This window comes from Monodon monoceros, unplaced genomic scaffold (assembly GCF_005190385.1).
Source record: "Monodon monoceros isolate NGI ecotype Baffin Bay Population unplaced genomic scaffold, NGI_Narwhal_1 Super_Scaffold_22, whole genome shotgun sequence".
NCBI classification, from domain to species: Eukaryota; Metazoa; Chordata; class Mammalia; order Artiodactyla; family Monodontidae; genus Monodon; species Monodon monoceros.
In genome coordinates, this window is record NW_021703779.1 from 61,871,056 (window position 1) to 61,898,770 (window position 27,715).

General features: G+C 36.2%; 1 pseudogene; it reads left to right on the forward strand.

Moving 5' to 3' along the window:
- The window catches only part of LOC114905823, a 93,160-nt pseudogene that overhangs the window by 16,268 nt on the left and 49,177 nt on the right, over window positions 1-27,715 (forward strand).

Sequence of the window (27,715 nt, forward strand, 5' to 3'; positions counted from 1 at the left end):
CTTAATGACTAATGAATTAGGGAATTTTTCCTGTTTTTTTTTTTTTTTTTTTTTTTGGCTGTGCCCTGTGGCTTGCAGGATATTAGTTCCTGGATCAGGGATTGAACCCACACACTCGGCAGTGAAAGCGTGGAGTCCTAACCACTGCACCGCCAGGAAATTCCCTCCATGTTTTTTTATTAGCTTTTCATATATCTGTTTTGATGAAATGTCTATTTAAATATTTTGTCTGATTTTTAAGTGGATGTTTGCCTTCTCATTATTGAGTTATAACAGCTTTTGGTGTATTCTGGACACTAGTCTCTTACCAGATACATGATTGGCAAGTACAGTTGACCCTTGAACAGTGCAAGAGATAGGAGCACCAATCCTCCAGGCAGTCAAAAATCCACATATTAAACTTTTGACTCCTCAAGAACTTAACCAGAAGACTTACCAATAAAATAAATAGTTGATTAACACATGTCTTATGTGATATATGTATTATATACTGTATTTTTATAATAAAGTAAGCTAGAGAAAAGAAAATGTTACTAGGAAAATCATAAGAAAAATACATTTACAGTACTCTACTGGATTTATCGAGATCATAAGCTTATGTCATCTGTTTACTAGATGTCTATCAGTACCTCCATCAGTATTATATGATACAAAGCATGTAGATGTTATACGTATTACTAACACTAGATACCAGAAATGAAAAGATAATGTGAAAAAAGAAATTAACATATAGTTACAGGTGTAATCATTTATGCATTGACAATGAAGAAGCAGCAATATGATTGCTTTATGGTAGCCTAGTGTAATCAATATGATAGCCTATACAATACTGAATGAAGTGTTATAAAAATTTTATGGCATATAGTATTACAGTCATATTCATTATACAGTATTTTTTTCATAATACAGTATTGGAAACATCGTTCCATTAAAAAAAACACCTGTGATGACAAACTGATGCACAGTTTCTCTAATTACAAGAGAGAGGTATTCTGTACGGTGATGTAGTTCTTTAAAAGCAGAGTTAGAAAACAGTAAGAAAAGTAACCCCAAAATCTAGAACTAATAAGCAAGGATAAGAAGGATGCAGGATATATTTAGAATATACAAAAGTCAATTATTTTCTTTTTTCTCTTTATTCCTTTAAACCTTGTTTTGTTTTTTTTATTCTATTTTTTTAATATATAGCATGTTCTTATTAGTTATTTTATATATATTAGTGTATATGTGTCAATCCCAAGCTCCCAATTCATCCCACCACCACCATCACCACCCCTGCTTTTCCCCCTTGGTGTCTATACATTTGTTCTCTACATCTGTGTCTCTAGCCTTGTAAACCAGTTGATCTGTACCATTTTTCTAGATTCCACATACATGCATTAATATACGATATTTGTTTTACTCTTTCTGACTTACTTCACTCTGTATGGCAGTCTCTAGGTCCATCCACGTCTCTACAAATGACCCAATTTTGTTCTTTTTTATGGCTGAGTAATATTCCGTTGTATATATATACTACATCTTCTTTATCCATTCATCTGTCGATGGGCATTTAGGTTGCTTCCATGACCTGGCTATTGTAAATAGTGCTGCAGTGAACGTTGGGGTGCATGTGTCTTTTTGAATTATGGCTTTCTCTGGGTATATGCCCAGGAGTGGGATTGCTGGGTCATATGGTAATTCTATTTTTAGTTTTTTAAGGAACCTCCATACTGTTCTCCATAGTGGCTGTATCAATTTACATTCCCCCCAACAGTGCAAGAGGGTTCCCTATTCTCCACATGCTCTCCAGCATTTGTTGTTTGTAGATTTTCTGATGATACCCATTCTAACTGGTGTGAGGTTATACCTCATTGTAGTTTTGATTTGCATTTCTCTAATAATTAGTTATGTTGAGCAGCTTTTCATGTGCCTCTTACAATTATTTTCTTATATGCCAGCAATGAACAATTGGAATTCGTAATAAAAAAAAAAAACCATTTCCAGTTGCACCAAACGAAAATGAAGTACTTAGGTGTAAATTTAACAAAATAAGTACAGGGTCTGTTGATGAAAAATATGTACAGGGTCTGTTGAGGTCAAAGAAGATCTAAATAAATGGAGAGATACTTTCTGTTCATGGATTGGAAAGCTCAAGATTGTTAAAATGTCAAATTTTCCTACCTTGAGCTGTAGATTCAATGCAGTTTACATCAAAATTCCACCAGAATATTTTGTCGATATTCATAAGCTGATTCTAAACCTTTTATGGAAAGGCAAATTATCTATAACAAGTAACATAGTACAGAAGAAGCACAGAGTTGGAGGGCTTATACCACTTGGTTTCAAGACTTACTGTAAAGCTATAGTTATGACAACAGCATGCTACTGGTAAAAGGATAGGCATATAGATCAATGGAACAGAATAGAGTTGAGAAACAACCCATACAAATATAGCAAACTAACCTTTGACAAAGGCAGAAAGGCTGTACAATGGTAAAAGGATAGTCTTTTCAACAAATGGTGCTAGAACAATTGTATGTCCACAGGTTAAAAAGTGAACCTATTTTGAGGCCCTCACCCTTCACAAAAATGAACTGAAAGTGGAACACAGACCTAAGTAGAAAATGGAAAACTGTAAGACTTCTAAAAGAAAATACAGGAGAATATGTGAATTCGGGTTTGGTGATGAGTTTTAGATATGACATCAAAAAAGAAATTGATAAGTAGGACTTTATTAAAATTAAAAATGTTTGCTCTGGAATTCCCTGGTGGTCCAGTGGTTAGGACTTGCACTTCCACTGCAGGGGGCCTGGGTTCGATCCCTGGTCAGGGAACTAAGATCCCATAAGCCGTGCAGCGTGTCCCAAAAATTTAAAAAAATGTTTGCGCTCCTAAAACACTGTCAAGAGAATGAAAAGACAAAAACCATAGACTAGGAGAAAATTTTGCAAACCCCATATCTAATAAAGGACTTTAATATACAAAGAGCTCTTAAAACTCAACAATAAGAAAACAAAAAAAACAATTAAAAATTGGCCAGAAGATCTGAACAAACACCTCACCAAAGAAAATACAGAGATGACAAATGAGCAAATGAAAAGATGCTCATTTGCAATTAGAGAAATTCAATGAAAAAAAAAAGATATCCCTATACCCATAATAGAATGATTAAAAAAATTTTAAACCTATAAATACCAATTGCTGGCAAGAGGAAACTCATTTTTAGTGTATTTTTTAGTTTATTTTAAAATTGTTGCTCAAGAGATTATAATATGCATATTAACTTGAAATCATCTACTTCAGATTAATACTAAGTTATGTCCAACATTGTATGGAATCTTCCAATAATTCTTTTTTTGCACCCTCTCTCCTTTGTGCTGTAGCCATACAAATGAGGCCTTTACATGTTGTAACCCAACAATGCTGTTTTATACTTGTTTTGTATTTGTATCTTTTATGCACTTCTCATTTTTTTTTAGCATCTTTATTGGAGTATAGTTGCTCCACAATGGTGTGTTAGTTTCTGCTTTATAACAAAGTGAATCAGTTATACATATACATATGTTCCCGTATCTCTTCCCTCTTGTGTCTCCCTCCCTCCCACCCTCCCTATCCCACCCCTCTGGGTGGTCACAAAGCACTGAGCTGATCTCCTTGTATGCATTTCTCTTTTAAATCATTTTAGAAGAAAAGGGTAAAAAATATATTCTATCATTTATATTTACCCATGTAATAAGTTTTCCTGGCCCTGTTTATTTCTTTGTATGGATTTGAGTTAGTCATTATTTTAAACAGACTTTACCTTTTTAGTGGAGTTTTAGGTTCATAGCAAAATTGTAAACAAGGTACAGAGATTTACCATATACCCCTTCCCCTACACATGCAGTGTTTCCCCCATTATCAACATTTCCCACCAAAGTGGTACTTTTGCTACAACTGATGAACCTACATTAACACATCATCATCCAGGGACTTCCCTGGTCACACAGTGGTTAAGAATCTGCCTGCCAACGCAGGAGACACAGGTTCAAGCTCTGGTCCAGGAAGATCCCACGTGCCATGGAGCAACTAAGCCCGTGCACACAACTACTGAGCCTGTGCTCTAGAGTCTGTGAGCCACAACTATTGAGCCTATGTGCCACAAGTACTGAAGCCTGTGCACCTAGGGCCCATGCTCCACAACAAGAGAAACCTCCGCCATGAGAAGCCCGTGCACTGCAATGAAGAGTAGTAGCCCTCACTCGCCACAACTAGAGAAAGCCCGTGTGTAGCAACGAAGACTGAATGCAGCCAAAAATAAATAAATAATAAATTTATTAGGAAAAAAAACCACATCATCATCCAAATCTATAGTTTACATTGGGGTTCAGTGTACTGTCATACATTATATGGGTTTGCACAAACTTATAATGACAATACATCCAAGATTAAACTACTATACAGAATCTCTGCCCTAAAAATCCACTGTACTTTCCCTGTTTATCTCTCCCTCCATCCCCTAACCTCTGGCCACCACTGATCTTTTTACTGTCTCTATAGTTTTGTCTTGAATGATGGTTTTTTTCCCTTAGTTTTTCACCTTACTTTGGAGTTTCTGTCAACCTATGTTCGAGTTTCCTGATTAGTCATTTGTGTTGAGTCTACTTATGAGCCCATTAAAGGCATTCTTTGGGCTTCCCTGGTGGCTCAGTGGTTGAGAGTCCGCCTGCTGATGCAGGGGACATGGGTTCGTGCCCCGGTCCAGGAAGATCCCACATGCCGCAGAGTGGCTGGGCCCATGAGCCATGGCCGCTGAGCCTGCGTGTCCGGAGCCTGTGCGCCACAACGGAAGAGGCCACAACAGTGAGAGGCCCGTGTACCGCAAAAACAAACAAACAAAAACAAATAAGCAAAAGGCATTCTTCATTTCTGCGTTTTAAATTTCTACCATTTTTATATGATTCCTTCTTATAGTTTCTACCTGTCTTCTTATATTACCTATGTGATCTCGTCTGTTGCCTACGTTTCAAATGTATTATCCTAGTTATTTAAAATTCTCTCTTAGTTCCCACATCTCATATCCGAGTCTGGTTTTGAAGATTGCACTTTTTCAGACTGTTTTTTATCATTTTATTTTTGTTTACATTATAATTTTTGTTGATAGACGTTATATAAGATAGTAGATACTGAAGTATATATTTTTTATTCTTTGAGAAAAACATACCTTTCTTTTGTCTAGGCTATTAATGTGGAATTTTGTATCCAGTTAGTGAGAATTGGGTTGGTTTTGAAGCTTGTTACTATGGTTTCCCTCAGTGCACCAGAGATTTTGAACCATGTAATGATACTTTGTTTTCATGTCCCTGCTTGGCTTTGGGTTTCTTTCTTTGCAATGCTTCCCAGAGAGGGTCTGTCTCCTTCAGTTTTCCCCTGTGTATTATTTTAATTTTAAGCCGGCACTGTGATTCTGGGTCTTAGAGTATGGCCTTCACAAGTCTTCTTGTACCTTCATATTTAATGCTGTTCCCAGCTTGTATTCCTGTTCCTCCTCCAGGGCTAAAGCTTTGTTTTTTCTCCCTTACCCAGATGTAGTTGGTTTCCACCACTGGGTTTCCCCACGTTGTGCATTTAGGCTTTTGTTCTTAGGGGAGATAGTCCTGGTATTAATTTTTGTCTGCCCTCTATTCCTCTACCCAGTTCTTCAGGCCACAAGTTTTAGTGATCTTACTTTGAGATTAAGTACTTTTTCTTTGGTAAGAGAGATAGGAGAGATGCTTCTGGGCAGGATTTCAGCCATAGTTGCTGCTCCCCTTCCCCAGATAGCACAGAGGGAATCTTTCTCTCTGATCTTCCTTGTGGCCATCTGTTGATAAAACTGCAGGCCAGTACAGCCTGACCCTTGTTTTTGAAACCTTGAGGGGCTTCTCCTTCTTGTGGAATCCCGTACTTGGCCATTAGCAGTTTATTATAATTTTTAGTTTAATATTCTTACCTGCTTTTATATGACTTTCTGTGGCATTCGTTCCAGTAATCAATTGCTCATTCTATCTTTCCCTGTAGGCACCTTCCTTTCTCTAAATTTCTTTATAATTCTTTGCCACAATGGCTTAACTTCTGAGGTCAAGAAAATCAAGTTGTCAAGCTTTTGTCGTCTCTTAAGGAACATAGTGATGCTTTTTCTAACTTCCTACATGTCTGAGCTTTGTTGTCTTTGTTAATTTTGTTTGTTGATGTTTTTCATTTTTTTCTTTTGCATTATTTGACCATTTTTTTTAGTATTGCCTTTTAAAGTTCTTTTTTAAACTTTTGGTTGCATCTCTTAAATTTGCTTTGCTGTTGTGGTTGCTGTAGGGATTACACTATACATACCTAGCAATCACCTAACAGTTTGTATAGATTTTATGTTTTACCACTTCAAGTAAAACACAGAAGCCTTAACATTCATATAGATCTCTTTATACTCCCCCAGTGGTTTTTTTTAATAGTTGCCATGTGTCTTACATTTATATATTTTGAAGGCCCACCAGACTGTGTTATGATTCCTTTCATATTTTAGAGTCTTACATATTTTAAAGAATTTAGGAGGAGAAAAATAATCTGTTAGTTATTTACCAGTTCCATTGTTCTTCCTTCATTCCTAAAGATCCTAGCTCCCTCTGGACATTATTTACCTTCAAGAGTAAATAGCTCTCTATCATTTCATCTCAATGCTGCTTGAGATGAATTCTCTTCATTTTCCTGCATCTAAGAATGTGTTCATTTCACCTTCATTCCTAAAGGACGTTTTCACTGGATAAAGAGGTGTTAGATAATGAAACCATTATTTACTTCTTCTTTCAGCACTTTAAATAAAGGTGTTTTTCTACTATGTCCTCCATCGTTTCTGAAGAGAAATTTGCAGTTGTTTGAATCATTGTTTCCCCATAAGGAATGTGTTGTTTTTTGTAGCTGCTTGGAAATTTTTTCTTTATTTTTGTTTTTTAGCAGTTTGACTAATATTTTTGGGTGTGTTTTTCTTTCACTTTATCTTGTTTGGGTTTGCTGAGGTGGTTGAATATGTGGATTTATCTTTCATCAAATTTGGGAAGTTTTTGGCTGATATTCCTATGAACATTATTTGCCTGCACAATATTTATCTCTTTCTGGCATTCTGAAGACTTGTATGCTAGGCATTTTTATAGTGCCCTATAGGTCCTGAGTGTATGTTTTGTTTCAACCTTTTTTGTTGTTGTTCTGTTGCTCAGAACAGTAATTTCTGTTGATCTGTCTTCAAATTCAAATTCAGTGACTTTTTCTTCCTGTCTCTATTCTGCTATTGAGATCTCAAGTGAATTTTTTTTATTGTAGATGATGTATTTTTTAGTTAAAAATTTTCAATATATTTCTTTTTAAGCATTATTGAGGTATAATATACCGTAAAAATTATTCATTGCATTTGCACAATTTACTTATTTTCAGTAAATTTGTATAGTGTGCAGCTGTCACCACAATCCAGCTTTAGGACATTTCACTGTTTCAAAAAATTCCCTCAAGCCTGTTTATATTCAGTCCTGTTCCTGTCCTCAGCCCCAGGCTACCACTGATCTGTCTAAAATTAACCTTTTCTGGATATTTCATATAAGTGAAATCATATAATATTTATTATACTGAGTTTGATCCCCCTTCACTTATTAAAATCTCTCTTCTTTTTTTTTGGCTGCGCTGCACAGCTTGCAAGGTCTTAGTTCCCCAACACCAGGGATTGAACCTGGGACCATAACAGTGAAAGCGCCGAGTCCTAACCACTGGACCACCAGGGAATTCCCAAAATCTTTCTGAGGTTTATCCTTGTGGTAGCATATATCAGTATTTTAGTCCTTTTTTAGAGCTGAATATTATTCAGTTTTATAAATATACTACATTTTTGTTTTTCCATTTAGCACTTGACAGAAAGTTAAATTGTTTCCCCTTTTTGTTTTTCTTTTGACTATTAATAAATGCTGCTGTGAACATTGATGTACATATTCTTGTATGTTTTCATTTCTCTTGTGTAGATTTTTTGGAGTGGATTACCTGGGTCATAGGGTAAGTATTTATTTAGCTTTTAAAGAAACTGCCAAATTGTTTTCCACAGTGGCTGTGCTATTTTACATTCCCACCTATAGTATATGAGAGTTCACATTTCTCCACATCCTCATCGTCACTTGTTGCTCCCTGTCTTTTTGGTTATAGCCATTTTAGTTTGTGTGAAGTGGTATTTTGTTGTGGTTTTATTTTGCATTTCCTTAAACTCTAATGAGGTTGAGCATCTTTTCATTTGCTTATTGCTCATTCATATGTATTTGAAGGAATAACATTTAAATCTTTTCCATTTCTAATGTTTTTCTTATTGCATTGTAAGAGTTCTTTATATCTACAGAGTTTGGACACAAAGTTATCAAAAATATGATTTTCAAATATTTTCTCCCACTGGGTGGCTTGTCTTTTCATTTCCTATAGTGTCTATCTGAAGCACTAAAATTTTTAATTTTGATGAAGTCCAATATATCAGTTATTTTCTGTATCTAATCTTTTATCAGTGTTGTACTGTCTTGATTACTGTGAATTTAAAGTAAGTTTTAAAATCTGGTAATGAAAGACCTAATACTTTTGTTTTTCAAAATTGTTTCTGGTATTCTGCATTCTTTGCCTTTAGGATCATTTGCCATTTTCCACACACACACACACACACAAGCCTGTTGGGATTTTGATATAGATTGCATTGACTTTATAGATCAGTGTGATGAGTGTTGTCTTCATAATAATATTGCATGTTCCAATCCATGAATGTAGATTTCCATAAATTTCTTTCCATTTATATATCTCAATTTCTCCAAGAAGTGTTTTGTAGTTTTTAATGTATAAATCTTTTCTTTTGTTAAATGTATTCCTAAATGTTTTATTCTTTTTGATGCTATTCAGAATGGAGGTCTCTTAATTTCATTTTTGGATGGTTTATTGTAGTGTAGAAATACAATTGATTTTTGGGTTTAAATCCTGTATCCTATTGCTTCCTAAACTTCTTTGTTAGTTGTGTAGTTTTATTATGGATTCCTTAGGATTTTCTACATATAGGATTATTTCACCTGCAAATAAGGGCAGTTTTACTTCTTTCTTTCTAATCTCATCTTCTTTAATTTTTTCTCCTTATTTACTGCCTAGGACTCCCAATACAGTGTTGAATAGAAGTAGTAGGAATGGGCATTCAGTCTTTCACCATTAAGCATGGTAGTAACTATAGGTTTTTGTTTTGTAGATTTCCTTTATTAGGTTAAATCAGTTTCTTTTCATTCTTAGTTTTTTGAGTTTTAAAGTCTTGAATGAGCTTGGAATTTAGTCAAGTGCTATTTTTGTGTTCATTGAGATGATTATGTGGTTTTTCTTTTGGAATTCAATGTATTTAACTACGTTTATTTTTGAATTATGAAACAGGCTTGTATTTCTGGGATAAACCTTACTTTGTCAAGATACATTACCCTATTTATATGTTGTTAGATTAGATTTGCTAAAATTTTGTTAATTGTTGCATTTACTTTCATGAGGGCTATTAGTTTGTAGTTTTCTTATGTCTTTGTGAGGTTTTAGTATCAGCCTGATTGTGGCCTAATTCATTAAACTGAGTTGGAGTGTAATACTTCTTCAGTTTTCTGAAATAATGTTTGAAGAATCCATATTATTTCATCCTTACATGTTCAGTAGAATTCACCAGTGAATTCATCTTAGCCTGATGTTTTCTTTTGGGGAAGATTTTTAACATTTATTGTAATATCTTTAGGTTATATACATATATTTGAGTGAGCTTTGATAGTGTGCATCTTTTAAAGAATATGCCCATTTCACTTCAGTCATTGAATTTATTGACATGAAGTTCGTAAAATTCACTTATCTTTTTTTTATATCTATGTAACCGGGTGATGTCACCTTTCTCATTTGTGGTAATGCTGTCCTGCCTTCTCTTTTTCTCTCTGTTTTCTCATCAGCCTGGCTAGAGGTTTATCAATTTTATTAATCTTCTCAAAGATCTACATTTTGGTTTCATTTATTTTCTTTATTTTATGTTATCAGTTTCATTGATTTTTTTTTTTTTTAGGCTGATTTTTTTTTTCCTGCTTATTACCTTTAGTTTAATTTGCTCTTTTTCTAGTTTCTTAAGGTCAGGTCACTGAGTCAAGACTTTTCTCTCTCACATAGGGATTTTATGCTGTTTTCTCCTATGTACATCTTTGGTGACTTCCCACAAATTTTGATATATTGTTTTAATTTTTATTATGTTCAAAATACTTTCTAATTTCCATATTGAATTCTTCTTTGATCCATGAGTGTGCTATTTAGTTTGCATACATTTGGGAGATTTTGGGGGATATTCCAGAGATCTTTCTGGATTATTATCTATTTTAATTCTCTTATAGTCAAAGAATGTGCTTTATATGATTTGCATTATTTTAAATTTACTTAAGATTGTTTTATGGCCCTGGTTATGATTTATCTTATAAATGCTCAGTGTGTGCTTAAAAAAGAATGTGTGTCCGCTGTTGGCTGAAGTGTTATATAAACATCAGCCAGGTCAAGTTAGTTGATTGAGTTGTTCAGTCTCTATCTTTACTGATTTTCTATCCACTTTTTCTACCAATTATGGTGAGAAATATATTGAAATCTTTAAATATAATTGCAGTCAATCTGTTTCTCCTTGAAGTTCTATTAATTTTTGCTGAATTTATTTTGAGGCTCTGCATAGACTTTTGGCATTATGTCTTTCTTAACCCTTTTATCATTACGAGATGAACTTCATCTGTGGTAATATTCTTTGGTCAGAAATCTGCTTTGTCTGCCCCAAAAGGCCTTGGTTTATAGCAAATTAAGCCATGAAGAAGAAAAAACTTGGAGAAAATGAGAATATGATCCAAATGATTGTTGACACTAAACTTGTTCAGGCGAGGTTAAGAGTGCAAGAAGTAGGAGAGTTGATGAAAATGTGAGGACTTTAAATTTTTTAATATCTCTGAAAATTCACTTTCTTTTCACTTGAGAAAATTACAGCCTCCAACTAAGGCAGAAACTTTTGAATTCTTTTTAAAGATAAATTTAAGTTTTAAAATAACTTTTATGGTAAAATACACCACAAACAGAACTTGAAAGAAAGCTAATTTGTATTGCACGTAAAAGGTAAAGGGTTTCTACCTCTGCTATTCCAAAGAGTTAGTAAGAAAAATAGTAGATTAATGGATGAAAGATATGAATAGATAATTCCATGGAAATGCCTATCCGAATCAATAATAAGCATAGAAAATATACTGAAGGAAATGCAAGTTATAAGTGCAATATCCTTTCTTATCTGCTAGATTGGTATAAAACTAAATAGACAACTACTATTGGCAGTGATGGGCAAAGGATACTTTTGTATGTTGGTTGTGGAACTGGAACTGTGAATTGTCACTCTCTTTTTTTGGATCTGTAGGGCCTTCCATACAGGAAGCCAAGCTCTTCTACTTTCTGGAGAGCACATTTCTTGCCTAGATATCACAGCAGTGGCCTTGAGTTCTGTCTTTGTTTCTGGTATCTGAGGAATTTCTTCTCTTCTCTTTGATCTTTCTTATGTACTTTTGTCAGTGTGTTCTATTTTATCCAGCATTTCTACTTTGAGTTGGGTGAGGGGAGGTTTCCCATAGCATTCTTAAGTTCACCATAGTGACTGGAATTCATCTAAAAAATTGTCACCAAATTTGTTACCATGTCACTCAAAGAGAGAGGTTGTCTTTCAAGTATTAAGGAGACAGGCAGAAATAATCAAATATAAAATTACTCATGGAATTAGCATTCGTGAACCTTTCTTGAAAAAGGTATTTAACAGTGAAATATAGCCAACCACGAAGTAAATAAAAATTCATATAAGGCAAGTCAAGGAAAATTTAAAACTAAAGCTTTTTCTCTGCCCTTTGGCCTCCTGTCTCCCCTCTATTGTGCATTGTGTATTTGCATTATGCATTGACCAAACCTCCCCGTCAGCAGAAATACCTGCTCAACCATAAAGAGCAACATTCTCCTAGCACCAACAAGACAACTCCTTAAAAGATAGCATTCCTTCTTAATCTTGTAAGGAGTCACAATGACCCACCATTTTGTACTTGCAGATCTGAATTGTGCAATCTATCTGTGGCATTTAATGTACAGCTTTCTGTCTCAAAAAAACTGCTTTGACCTCTAATGGGTGGAACAGTTCTCAGATCTTTCTGAGAGGCTATTCCTTGGTTATAATCCTCAATTTGGCTCGAATAAAATTTTCCTTTTCTTTCAATAGATTGACTGTTGATTAATTTTTTGTCAATTACAGGAATAGAATTAACTGTTATAAAAGGGCTGGTGGTAAGCATTGAATCCATGGTAAATGTTGAACTAGAGGAAAAACTGAGGGAGTAAGGTTACACAACAAAATGTGTTATAAGCCCTGAAAGTAGAAATACACCAGCCACAGAAATTTGTCATTTTATGAGTTGTAGAAGTAATTATCCTCATTCTTTTATTCTCATTCTTCATTGTATGGTGTCAATACTTTAAAATTAACATGTGGTAAGAATATATATAATGTTTTACATGCTAATGATTTTTCATCCAAAAAAAATTAGGGTGTCATTTTGTAAGTTATATTTCTTGTGAAATAGCATGTGCAATTCAGCAAGTCCTTCACTGTCATTTTTCTTTCTCTCCTCTTTAAAACAAGTAAATTAAAATTTAACTATTTAAAATAAAAGCTCATATAATCCCGTTTTAAAACTTTGAGGTATAGTTCACATATATTAAAATGCATTATCGGGAAGAAAGAAATTTTCCTCTATCCTTACAGGAAGCCTTTCCTCTATCCTTACTAGACCTCTGGCTGGTCTAGTAATTAGATTGACATGATTTACAGGAGATTAACAGAAGAAAAATCAAACAAAAGTTTAATAACATGTATACATGGGGCAGACCCAGGAATGTTGAGCAACTTGCTGAAATGGCTGAAGCCTTCACCTTAAATACCATCTTTAGCTAAAGACAAAAGAGGGTGTTGGGGGTAGTGGTTTGGGACTTCAAAGGGAAGGAAGGCAATTCACATGGAGATGGAAAAGCAAACGTCTGGTATATAAATGCAGAGACAACCTGACACAGAGTGGACTCTTGATCTCTAGGCCCTGCTAAGTTTCCTCCCACCACAGCTAGTTCATATTATTTGCAGATAATCTTTGGTGATAGCTCTATTCCAGGAACAGGCCCTTGATCTAAATTCTTTAGGTAGTTTCAGGGTAAGTATAATGACAGTCTTCCAGAGTCTTCTGTTATTTAAAAATAATCAGCCTAAATTAATCCTCATACCAAAGAGAAACATTTTGGGGTGGCAAATTTTGCACCCCTAAAGCATTGTAACCCTTCCATTTCCATCACCTGTGAAAGTTTCCTTGTGCCCCTTTCCAGTCAGTTCTGTAAGCAACGGCACCAAAAACGGAGGAGAGCTTAAACAAGCTTTATTTAGGAACGCTCCCGGGCGAGGTTCACTGGTCCGAGAGAAAGGGGCCAGAGAAGTCGCGCGCGGGTGCAGGCACGAACAAAATTTATAGGGGTGGACGCAGGGCAGGCGCTTGCTGTGTGAGGTAGCCCTTTTTTGGTAATCTCTCGGGTGTTGTGGCAATGTCAGGTGTCTGTTGCATCAGCCTCAGAGCCGTTGGTTCCACCCCTCGGGGAGCGGGAAGACCGGGGCCGAGTGGGAAGTCCCGGGCCTGCAATGTCAGGTGTCGTCGGTTGCATCAGCCACTTTGGCGGGGGTTCCGTCTGGCTCCCTGGGCCCTTCCCTGGACCTGCCGGCCTTACAGGTTCACCACTCCTTAGCAGCCACTTTGTGATTTAATCCTAGGTTAATGAAATTGTTGGTAACTATGTTTTTAATCTACTTATTTTTTTCTTTTTAATTTTATTTTTTGTACATTTTTATTTTAGTTTGATTGAGATATAATGGACATATAGCACTGTATAAGTTTAAGGCATACAACATAATGATTAGACTTAACATGCATCATTAAATGATTACCACAATAAGTTTAGTGAATATCCATATTTCATATAGATGCAAAATTAAAGAAATAGAAAAAAATTTTTTTCTTTTGATGAGGACTCTTAGGATTTACTCTTAACAACTTCCATCCATAACATACATCACTGTTAATTTATCACGTTGTACATTACATCCCTAGTACTTATTTATCTTATAACGAGAAGTTTGTAACTTTTGACTGTCTTCATCCAAACCCCACCCCCCGACCCCATCTCTCGTAACCACAAATCTGATGCATTTTTCTATGAGTTACTTTGTTTTTGAAGTATAATTGACCCACAGTACTATGTTAGTTCCTGTTGTACAACATACTGATTTGATATTTTTGTATATTTCAAAATGATCTTCATGATAAATCTAGTTACCATCTATCACCATTCAAAGGTATTACATAATTATTGGCTATATTTCCCACACTGTACATTTTATAGCAGTGACTCATTTATCGTGCAACTCTTAATCCCCCTCACTGATTTCTCTCCTCTCACTCCCTCCCCTCTGGCAACCATCTGTTCTCTGTATTTATGTTTCTGTATTATATTTGTTCATTTGTTTTGGTTTTTAGATTTCACTTAGAATAATACTCTCTAGGTCAAGATTTCATTCTTTTTTTATGGCTAATATTCCACTGTGTGTGTGTGTGTGTGTGTGTGTATCCCACATCTTCTTTATCCATTCATCTATTGAAGAGCCCAGGGTGTCCCAAACCTGGTGTCAGCCAGCTGGTGAGCAGGCTGGATCCTAGGGCAGCTGACTGAGGGGTCCACAGTGTCTCAGAGCTGGTGTTGGCCTGCTGGTGGGCGGGGCCAGGTCCCAGGAATCCTGGGACTAGTGCCAGTCCATTGGTGGGCAGAGCTGGGTCCCAAGGTTTTTGACTGCAGGGCCCTGGGGAATCCTGGAGCTGATGTCAGCCCCTCTGGTGGATGGGGCTGGGACCTAGGGGGTCCCTGGGTTGACACCAGCCTCCTGGTAGGTGTGGTGGGTCTTGACACTGGTAGGCCATGGGTCTGTGGTGGTCCTAGCGCTGGTGTCTGCCCACTGGTGGGCACCACCAGGGTCAAGGGGGTTCCGGGGTTGGTGCCCACCCACTGGTATGTGCAGCCAGGGCCCAGGGTGTCCTGGGGCTAATGCCAGCCTGCTGGTAGGCAGAGCCAGGTCCTGATGTCTCTGGCTGCAGGGCCCTGGGGGTCCCAGAGTTGGTGTCTGCCCACTGGTAGGCGGACTGGGTCTTAATGGCTGGCTGTAGGCCCTCAGAGGTCCCTGGGCTAGTGCTGGTGCACTGGTGGTAGCCCATGTCTGAGGGTGGCTGGTGCTCAAGGGGTCCTAAGGCAGCTGGTCTGCTGGTGGGTGGGTCTGTGTTCCCGTGTGAGTAGCTGCTTGACCTAAAGCATCCCAGAACTGATGCCGACAGGCTGGTGGGTGGGGCCAGTTCCATCCCTAATAAGCTAGAGGGAAGATTCCAAAATGGCGTTTTCCAGCACCAGTATCCTCCTGATAGAATGAGCTCCCCAAAATGGCTGCTGCCAGCATCTGTGTCCTCAGGGTGAGCTCCAGTTGCCTCCTGCCTCTCGTAGAGCCTCTCCAAGATCAGCAGGAGGGTCTGATCCAGGCTCCTTTCAAATTACTGCTTCTTCCCAGGGTCTCAGAGTGTGTGAGATTTGGGGTGTGCCCTTTAAGAGTGGAGTCTCTTCTATCCTCTGGTTCTCCTGAAAGTAAGTCATCTAAATTTTTTAAATGAAATATTTCAAACGGAATATATTGGCAATGAGAAACTGAGTGCTTGTTACTACTACCCTGCTTTAACAGATCTTAAATGTTATATTTGTTTCAGATTTTTAAAAACTTTAAACAGTACAGTTGAAGCCCCCCTCTTCATCACATGCCACAAGTAAGTCCTATTCTGAAGTCGTATATCCTTACCATGTTTTTTTTAATACTTTTACTGCTTAGTTATATAGTAATGGTTTTTCCATGCTATTAAACTTTATTAAAATTCTATCATATTTTATGTATTCTACAACTTTGGTTTTTTTCACTCATTTTTGAGATACGGGATATTCAGCCACTATGGAGTGGTATAGCCATAGTAGTTATTTACAATGTCTTTTCTGGTTGGTGCCATACTAGTTGTTAAATATTTTTAATATCTTACCCTGGGATTTATCTATATTGATAAATATATTAATCTAGCCAATTCATTTCAGTTACTGTACCATATTCCACTTGGTGAAAATATAATGGATCTGTTAGCCTATTGATGGATGTTTAGGTTGTTTCCAGTTATTTACTATTAAATACAAAGCTGCAGTAAAATCTTTAGAGGACTTCTTATGCACATATGAGAATTTCTTTAGTGTTTTTATTAAAGTGAAATTATGTGTATGTAAAGTGAAATATGTGTTACTCTCCAGAGTGATTGTTCCAATTTACACTCTCACCAAAGAGTATGAGAATATTGGTTTCTCAGTAATATTTTCTTTCCTCTCCTTATCCCTTTCCCCCCTGCTTATGCTTTTCAGCACTTTTGTTATTATTTCTTTAAAAAATTTGCCAACATGATGGATATGAAATTATATCTTGTGCTTTAATTTGCGTTTCACTAATTATTGGTGATGTTGAAGATCTTTTCATAGGCTTATTAATGATTCTGGTTTCCTTTTCTTAAGTTTCTTTTCACATCATTTACTGTTATCTATTGGGTTGTTTTGTCTTTTAGTTTTGTTAATTGATTTGCGACAGTATTGTTTTTAATATTCTGGATAAAAATTTACAGTAGTTTTTTAAAAATGTTATGGATGTCATTCCTTTTTTAAAAATTTTTCATTCAAAAATATTTTTAAACTTATGGAAACTTACCAAAATAATATAAGGAACACATGTATTCTCTTATCAAGATTTGTCTATTGTTCACATTTTCCACTACTAGTTTTACCTTTTGTGCTCCTCCCTCTCCACTCTGTATAGTTTTTTTTTCTAGAACATTTGGCCCTTTACCCCTAAATACTTCAGTGGATACTTTCTAAGAATAGGGTTGTTTTTGGTTTTTTTTTTGTAACCATAATACATTTGTCTACCTCATTTGTCTAAACTATCCTTCATATTTCATAACAATGTTCTGTATAGCATTTTTACTCCATGTAGTCCTGGATCCAGCCTAGAGATAAATATTATACTTAGATGTGCCAGTTTATTTTCCTAGGAGGGGCTTATCCCATGTCACACATCATTTATTAAGATTCCCCCAACGTTGCTGCCACTCATTGATCCCTACCTTGCCTGAACTCTTACAACAGTCAGACTAAAAACTTTGTTTTAGCGTTTAACTATACAAGGTAGTGCCATGAAGAAAGCATAGACTTTGCTGACAGCCAAGAGAATGCTGGAGTTCTCTCAGAGTAAATTGACCAGCTGAAGAAATCAGACCAGTATTTACAGTTGGGAATCTCCATTGAAATGACCCAACCATGTCATTCTACCACGAAGAACAAAGATTAACAAGCCCCACCTATATACCTAAAACTTCCAATCAGCTTTTCATTCCAGTCCCTTAGATATGAACAGACAACCATGGATCACTCCACATTTGAAGAAAATCTTTAAGCAGAAAGACAGAGACCAAAATGAACAAACCAACAGCAAGCAATTAAAGACAAACAAACAATGCAGAGAACAGAAGAAAATGTTTTAATTATAATAAATTCCTTTAGAGAGATGAGAGAAAACTTTGCATCCATGAAACAGTAAAATGCCAGGACTTCCCAGGTGGCGCAGTGGTTAAGAATCCACTTTCCCATGCAGGGGACACAGGTTTGATCCCTGGTCCGGGAAGATCCCACATGCCGCAGAGCAACTAAGCCCGTGTGCCACAAATACTGAAGCCCACGCACTCTAGGGTCCTTGCTCCGCAACAAGCGAAGCCACCGCAGTGAGAAGCCCGTGCACTGCAATGAAGAGTAGCCCCCTCTCGCTGCAACTAGAGAAAGCCCGCACGCAGCAACAAAGACCCAACTCAGCCAAAAAAAAAAAAAAAGCCATGTAAAGGAATATTTAAAGGACCAAAATGAGCTCTTAGAAATTAAAAACATGATAACATAAATGAAAAAGTCCATAAGTGGATTGAAAGATAAACCAAGGAAATGTCCCAGATAGTAGAACAAAAAGACAAAGCTATGAAAATAAGAGAGAAAAGTTAAGAAAATTAGTGGATTAGAACAGGATATCTAACATCCAAATAAAGGAGAGAGAGCAGAGAATATGGAGGAAAGGAAAATATTAAAATAATTTAAAAAATTTTCTCAGAAATGTCAGATGTGCATTTTCAAACTGTATCAGCGCACTAAGTGCCCAGCATAGTGGAAAAGAAAGACCAACAGCAAGGGACATAATTGTGACATTTCAGAACAATGGGAATCAAAAGAAGATCATAATAACTTGCACAGGGGGTGCAGGGGGGAACCATGTTGCATGAAAAGGACAAGAATAAATATATCTTTGAACTTGCGAGTAAAAACACTGGAAGCTGAAGGATAATGGAGTAAACGATTTGAAAATATTTTTAACCTAGAATGTTATACTCAACCAAATAATCAAGTGTGAGAGCAAAACAGTTCATTTTCAGACACACAAGTTCAAAAAAATTGTATCTCTTACACACCCTTTCTCAGAAAGCAAATGGAGGCTGTGTCGCACCAAAACAAGGCAGTTAATTACAAGAGAGCAACGTGGAATCTCGAAAACAGGAAACAAACATGGGGGTATAATGCAAAAGAGGACATTTCTGTTGGGAATGTGAAATGGTACAGCTACTGTAGAAAACTATATGGCAGTTCCTTAAAAAATTAAGCAGAATTGCCATATGATCCAGCAATTTCACTTCTAGATATAGTTTCAGAATAAGTGAAAGCAGAGACAGGTATTTGCACACCAATATTCATAGCAGCATTATTCACAATAGCCAAAAGTTTGAAACAACCTAAAAATTCATCAACAGGTGAATGGATAAACAAAATATCATGTATACATACAATGGAATATTAGTCTTAAAAAGGAATGAAATTCTGATACATACTACAACATGGATAAACCTTGAAAATATTATGCTAAGTGAAACAAGCCAGCCACAAAATGGCAAATACTGTATGATTCTACTTATATGTGGTACCTAGAATAGTCAGATTTATAGATACAGAAGGTAGCATAGTGTTCTGGGGGTGGGGGGCTGGTGAGGGAGAATAAGAATCATTGTTTAATTGGTGCAGTGTTTCAGTTTGGGATGATGAGATGGATGGTGGTGATGGTTGCCCAAAAATGTGAATGTATTTAATGCCACTGAATTGTACATTTTTAAATGGCTGAAATAATAAATTTTATGTTACGTTTTTTATACCAAAAAATATATTATACTTAGTCGTCATGTCTTTGTAGCCTTCTTTAATCTGCAGCATTTCCACAGCCTTGTAAAACTGTAGTACAGTATGGCAACCAGAATATTCACATTTTTGATGATTCCATCACAGTGTAGTGAGATATTTTGAGATCATGAAAATATCTTGCACCCTATCAAAATATCCCCCTGGACTTAGCCTTTATCCTTGCCCATTCTTTACTGTGAATGTTTTGAAACTCTAGCACTTCCTCCAGATTTACCAGTCAAGCCTCAGCATAATACTATAAGCACAAGACCTACCTTCTCTCTGATTTATTTATTATTATGAGGGATTGAAATTCTTAGCTTTTTTCCATGGTTAATAATTCATTTTGTTTCTTAATTATTTTTTTGCTCAAAATGTTCTAGATATGGCCCATGGGAGCCCCTTAAAACTGTTTCTTATGTGCTTGTAATATGTCCCCAACATTTATTTGAACATTTCCTTACTTTTGTCATCATAAGACTCATACCTATCCTGCCTCATCCTGCAATTTTCTCTTTCTTCTAGGAGCCTTGGTTCCTTTTAGTGGAGGAATAGTATTTACAAACCAAGATCTCGGTGCTTGGTTGCTCATTGCTCCTGAGCTCTTTTCTTGTTAGCCCTTCCTACAGAGCTAGGAAGTACGTACATATATATACACAGATACACAGATATATATACACTAAACATATACATATTTTATTTCTGTGTGGGTTCATACTGTACCTTCAGTTCTAATCCATCCCTATAGTGTTCTTTCTTGATTTCCCCCATTCTATAATTATCTCTTCCTTCTATGCACAGTGAGAAAACTGGCTCCCAGCAACATCAAAAATATTTACGCAATTGTGCAGTCTTACAATGTATCTAAAGTATTTTCAAAATTGCTTCACCCAAAAGCCAATAAACAAACCCACTAAGAATAGTAAAGGGTTTATTTTCACTACTGCTCCTCGCCCCCTGACACCCCCCGCATCCCCCAAGACTGAGGGTATACTGTCAGATATTGTGTTTATAAGATACTTGAATGCATCCTTTCTTCTTCCCTCCCTCCCTTCTTTCCATTCTTCCCCTTTCCTTGCCTATTTCCCTGCCCCTTCCTCTTTCTCTTTTTCCCATCCCATTTGCTTCCTTTTCTTCTCTCCATACGGTTATGGTGTAAACACAGAATGTAACTATGTTCATCTGTTTAGTTTTAGTTTTCCTTCCATCACGTTCTTACTGATATAATTTTATTTTTTGAATATTTAGAGTAGTAATGTGCTTTAATAAGTTAAAAAGTGTACAAAAGATTACACTCAGAGAAGTGTCATTCTCTCCTATATCCGTTCTACCTCATTTGCTTCCCCATCCCTTATTGATGACTCAGTTCATTGTTTTCTGGTTTATTCTGCTGACACAGATATATGTTTTATTTTCCCTTCTCACACAATAGGTAGCATGATATATTTGTTCTTTAACATAATGTATTTTGAGTTTTCCTTTCAATACTACTTTTTGGAACCTACTCCATATCAGTTCATAATATTCCTTTTTTATTTTTTGAATGTATGAAGCATCTGTAGTGATGTTCCTTATTTAATTTCTGATATTAGAAATTAGTTTTATTCCTTTCTTTATCAATCTATCTAATTTATCAGTTTTGAGGTTTTTTTGTTTTCTCTATTTTTCAGTTTTTTATTTCAGTGATTTCTGCTCTTACCTTTATAATTTCCTTTTGCTTGCTTTGAGTTTAACTTGTCTTCCTTTCCTGCTTTCATAAGGTAGAAGTTTAGGTCAGGTGTAGGCAAAGTTTTTGTTAAAGGGCAGCATAGTATTTTAGCTTTATGGACCGTATGGCCTCTCACAATTGCTCAGTGCTGCTGTTGTGGCAGAAGTCGGCCATAGATAGTTTAAGTGAATGGATGTGGCTGTGTTCTGGTAAAACATTATTTACAAAGACAACACAGGCCTGGGGGCTGTAAATCAGTGAAACCCCCCCCCCACCGGCTTAGATCATTGATTTGAGACCTTCCTTCTTTTTTTTTTTTGGCTGCGTTGGGTCTTCATTGGTACACGTGGGCTTTCTCTAGTTGCAGCGAGTGGGGGTTACTCTTCGTTGCAGTACGCTGGCTTCTCTTGTTGCAGAGCACAGGCTCTAGGCGCGCAGGCTTTAGTAGTTGCCACATGCGGGCTCAGTAGTTGCCGCACATGGGCTCTAGGGTACGCGGGCATCAGCAGTATGGCGTGCAGGCTCAGTAGTGGTGGCTCGTGGGCTTTAGAGCGCAGGCTCAGTAGTTGTGGTGCAATGGCTTAGTTGCTCTGCAGCATGTGGGATATCTTCCCAGACGAGGGATCAAACCCATGTCCCCTGCATTGGCAGGCGGATTCTTTTTTTTTTTTAACATCTTTATTGGAGTATAATTGCTTTACAATGGGGTGTTAGTTTCTGCTTTATAACAAAGTGAATCAGTTATACATACACATATATCCCCATATCTCTTCCCTCTTGCGTCTCCCTCCCTCCCACCCTCCCTATCCCACCCCTCTAGGTGATCACAAAACACCGAGCTGATCTCCCTGTGCTATGCACCTGCTTCCCACTAGCTATTTTACGTTTGGTAGTGTATATATGTGCGTGCCACCCTCTCACTTTGTCACAGCTTACCCTTCCCCTCTCACCGCATCCTCAAGTCCATTCTCTAGTAGGTCTGCGTCTTTATTGCCATCTTGCCCCTAGGCTTTTCATGACCATTTTTTGTTTGTTTTTTAGATTCCATATATATGTGTTAGTATACGGTATTTGTTTTTCTCTTTCTGACTTACTTCACTCTGTATGACAGACTCTAGGTCCATCCACCTCACTACAAATAACTCAATTTCGTTTCTTTTTATGGCTGAGTAATATTCCATTGTATATATGTGCCACATCTTCTTTGTCCATTCACCAGTTTATGGACACTTAGGTTGCTTCCATGTCCTGGCTATTGTAAATAGAGCTGCAGTGGACATTGTGGTACATGACTCTTTTTGAATTATGGTTTTCTCAGGGTATATGGCAGGCAGATTCTTAACCACTGCCCCACCAGAGAAGTCCCAAGACCTTCCTTCTTTTCTAACATAGACATTTATAGTCATAAATTTCTCTATTTAGCTGCATCTCACAGATTTAAAACATATTTTCATTATTATTCAGTACAAAATGTCATCTGATCTTTCTTGTAGTTTTTTGACTGAGTCAATGTTCATTTAAAGGAATGTTTAATTTCTAAATATTTGGGGGTTTCCTAGTTACCTTATGGTTTGTGTTTAATTCTGTTGTGGTTAAAGAACATATTCTTTACAGTCTTAATGTTTTAACTTGTTTTTTTTTTAATTTAATTAATTTATTTTTGGCTGCATTAGGTCTTTGTTGCTGCACATGCAGGCTTCCTCTTGTTGCAGCAAGTGGGAGATTACTCTTCGTTGCGGTGCATGGGCTTCTCATTGTGGTGGCTTCTCTTTGTTGCAGAGCATGGGCTCTAGGCCTGTGGGCTTCAGTAGTTGTGGCTTGCGGGCTCCAGGGCACAGGCTCAGTAGCTGTGGTGCACAGGCTTAGTTGCTCCATGGCATGTGGGATCTTCCCAGACCGGGACTCAAACCCATGTCCCCAGCATTAGCAGGTGGATTCTTAACCACTGTGCCACCAGGGAAGCCAATCTTAATGTTTTTATTTGTATTTGTACTGTATTATGGTCCAGGATATTGTCCCTCTTGGTAAACCTACCTTGTGCAATTGAAAATAATGTGCGTTATGTCATTTTTGTTTTATTATCTAACAGTATCAATTGAATCTAGGTGATTGATATCGTTGTTCATATCTTTTATGCATGTATGCATTCCTGAATATTTTTTTTATGTCTGTGAATTGCTGACAGAGGTTTAAAATTAGCAACCATGAGTGTAGAATTACCTTTTATTTTGTCAGTCTTTAGTTCATGTATTTTGATGTAGTTCATGTATTCTGTTACTGAGTGCAAATACGTTTATGATTGTTGTGTATTGTTGAATCAGTACTTTTTTTAGTCTTAGTCCTTCTTGATTTCCAGTAATAAGTTTTGTTTTTAAATCTGTTTTATCTACTATTAATACAACTATTTTAGTGAACTTATGCTTATCATTTCCTTCTGATATTGTTTTTCCACCCACTTCAGTCTATTTGTGTTTTATATTTAAAGTTCATCTCTGTATTTCATATTTAGTTTATGTTAGTTTTTAAATTGATTTTTAACAGTCTCTGCCTTTTAAGTGGAGCATTTATTCCATTAACATTTATTGGAATTATTGCTGTGTCTCTGCTGGGGTCTGCCATTTTATTTTTTGGCTTTCTATTTGTTTCCTCCATTATTAGTTTCTTTGTTCCTCCTTTCTTGCTTTTCTGGGAGCAGTTGAATTGTTTTAGAATTTCATTTTAGTTTTCCTATTTACTATTTAGCTTATGTTTTGTACATTATTTTTATAGTGGTCTTCCTATGAATTACAATGTTCATTCTTATGAAGAACCGAATTCCAACTCTAAGGTAAACCAAAATTATAAACTAGCATTTGAGAATTTTAAAGTGGGCACTTTTATTCTCAATGAAGTGAAACAACATATTTTCTTTTTTAAATATTTATTTATTTTTATTGGTGTATAGTTGCTTTACAATGTTGTGCTAGCTCCTGATGCACAGCGAAGTGAACCAGCCATATGTATACACATATCCCCCCCCTTTTGGATTTCCCTCCCATCCAGGTTGCTACAGAGCACTGAGTAGATTTCCCTGTGCTATACAGCAGGTCCTTACTAGTTATCTGTTTCATACCTAGCAGCATATGTATGTCAATCCCAGTCTCCCAATTCATCCCAGCCCTCCTTCCCCCTGCAGTGTCCACACGTTGAAACAACATATTTTCAATGCATGAAAATCTCAGTAGAAAAATGGAAACTCTCCACAAGGAACTCATGAAAAGGAAATAAATGGAAATGCTGGAAAGCAACAATGTAATTTCTGAAGTGCAGAGTTCATTGAGGGGATTTAACTTCTGTATGTGTATAGACGTGACAGAAGAAAGAGTAAGTGAGCTTGGAGCCAGATCAATAAAAATTATCTTAGGTGAGGAAACGAGTAAAAACAAGAATGAGAAAAACTGAACAGAGCCACGGAAACCTGTTAGATCACATCAGTCAAACATATGTGTAATTGGGATATCAGAAGAGATGAAAGAGACAAATGGGGAAAAACATTTTTTAAATGAAAATTTCTCAAACTCCATTAAATGTAAAAATTTGCAGACAGAAAATGCTAAATATGAAGCATGATAAAGGTAAAGAAGGCCGCCTTAGGCACATCATAATTAAAGTGTCTGAAGCCAAACAAAAAGTGTAAGCTTAGCAACACAAAAATGACATATACATGGGCATAATGATCATATTACTTTCTGACTTCTCATCAGAAACCATTTCAGCCAAACTGCATGGAACAGCACCTTTAAAGTTGTGAGCGAAAAAAAAAAAAAGAAACAAACCTGTCAATCCTTAATGTATATCCAGTGAAAATACTCAAAAATGAAGATGGAATAAAGGCATTTTCAATAAAAGAAAACTAAGAGTATTTGTTACAAATGGATCTGTATTACACCACAAGATAAAGAAGTACTTAAGACAGAAGTAAATGAAACTTCTTGAAAACTTGGATCCTCAGAAAAGAATGAAGGGCATTAGAACTGGTAAATATCTGGGTAAATGCAAAGTTTTTTTTTTTTTTTTGCCTTTTCTCTCTTCATAGCTTTATAAAGCAAATACCTTATTAAAAATTAAAATTGTAACATCGTTGTATTAGGTCTATAACATACATGTATGTATTATATATAAAAAAGTAAAATAAAGAACAGGGGACTATGAGCTTATAACATTGCAAGATATTGTGAAGCAATACATTATTAACTGCAAATGGACTGTGATGTAGTAAGCTTTTACATATAGTTGGGTCTGTTTTCTGGACTTTTCTGTTCCTTTCCATTGACCTCTCTATTCAGGGGCTAGTACCACACTCCTGATTATATAGGCTTTATAGTATATTATAATAATTTGTCAGGTTAGTTCACTCATGGAGCTCTTTTTTTTCTTCATTGTTTTCCTAGAAATTTATGTGGGTTTATTTTTCCAGTTGAACTTCAGGATCAATTTGTGTAGCTCTGTAAAACTAATTTTTGGGGATTTGGGGGGGAGGATTTTATTAAATTTATAAAATTATGTTTATAAAATTTATAAACTTATAAGTGTTGTCTTGAAGATCTTGGGACATCCTAATCCAAAAACAAGGGATGTCTTTTTATTTATTTAAGGCTCTTTTTGAATTTTTAATGTGTATTTTATAGTTACCTTCATATATATTTTAAACAGTTTTTGACCTGCTTATTCATAATATTTTATCCTTTTTGTTGCTGTTGTATTTGGGGCTTTACCATAATGCCCTCTAACACAGGGGTCAGAAAGTTTAAGGACCAAATCGAAGGTGTTTTATGCTTTTCAAGTCCTGGTCTTTCACACTACTTAACTCTGCCATTGTAGCACAGAAGTCACCTTAGACAATTAATAAATGAATGAGTGTGACTGTTTTCCAGTAAAACTTTATTTATAAAAACAGGCACCAGGACTTCTGTTTCAGAAAGTGTGACATAGATACATTTCTCCCTGTTCCTCCACTCTTAAGTACACTGTAATCCCTGGAAATAAGAGGCAACCCAAGGAGAACTCTGAAAAGTGGAAAGAGGAGCTCTGTTAATATGTTGGTAAGGTATGTGGGGAGAGGAGTAGCATTTATATCCCTGTGATTAAGTCTCAGTCTTTTAGTGAGCCTGTGCCCCTTGTCTGTGACCTTACCAAGTGATTCTTCGGTTTTTCCCACTTGAGGTGAGACAGGAAGGCTAGAAAGGGCTGGATTTGGGTACTTCCCTTTTTTCTGTCAGAGGCTCAAAGGGACTGGAGTTGGGTATTTTCTTTCCTCTATGTCAAAGGCTGTAGGGAACAGAAGTTGGGATTTCCCTTACCTGAGGTCTGTTTGACTGTGATAAAATGTTTCCCTTGACAGTGTGCCTTTTTTAAGGAGAACAGAATGCTCTAGGTGTATTTGAAAATGGTCCGGTTCAGAACTGAAAGAGTAATTCAACATTTGGAAGTCAATCATGTAACTAAAAAAGAAAACATGTTATCTCAATATGTACAAAAAGAAAAGCATTTGACATAATTTAAAACCTATTCATAACAAAAAAATGCTTAGCAAATTTGGAATAGAAGGCAACCTCATTAATGTGATAAATTGAATCTCCTAAACACTGATAGTAACATCAGTATCAACCATTAAAGACTTAATGGTTTCCCCTTCTATGAACAGGAAGTAGGCAAGGATGTTAGATTTCACCATGACTATTCAATTTTGCACTGGAAGTTCAACCCAATACCATAAGGCAATAAAAAACAATAAAGGGCATGCATTTCAGTATACTAGCTGTGAATATTTGGAAATCAAAATTTAATTAACAGTACCATTTACAGTGGCACCCCACCCCCCAAAAAATCCCATGAAATATAGGCAAATCTTGCTTTACATAGTATTGTGGGACTGTAAAAATGACTGCTACCTGAAAGCAGTATTAATTAATGGAAAAATTACTGTTGCTCCATTACCTAAAAAGTTTTTTGTCAAAACATTAAAAATTCTTACTGTCAATCACAAATGTATAGGAAATTTAAAGCATTAGTTAAGCTAACAGTTATTTACTATATTTTAATATGAAATGTTAGAAACATTTAAAATTAGAGTTTTATTTCATTATAAAAGTTATCAATAGTAGATTTAACAGTGCTTACTTTCTTCTCATATAATTTGTATATTAGGAATGAGCATCGTTTCTATAGTTTGCTGAATTGTCATTCTTCTTTCTAAATATGGATTTCCATCCAGCATTTCATCTTTCATGCTTTCAATGTCATGAAATATTTCTGAAAGTTTCTTTAATATAAAAATTTTTGCTGGTATGTCATTCCCTATTGGACATCTTCATCCTTTTCAGCACAGTCACTGTTCTCATTTGTATTGGTAAGTTACTACAGGTGCATATCTAAAGGTCAAATGATATTGTCAACATTTCCATGGTCAGCCAATTATGTTATAACTGTTTACATTAATTTCAAATTTCCCGTCAGTGTTAACACTTTTATTACTGCACTTCTATTTTTTTTCTTGGC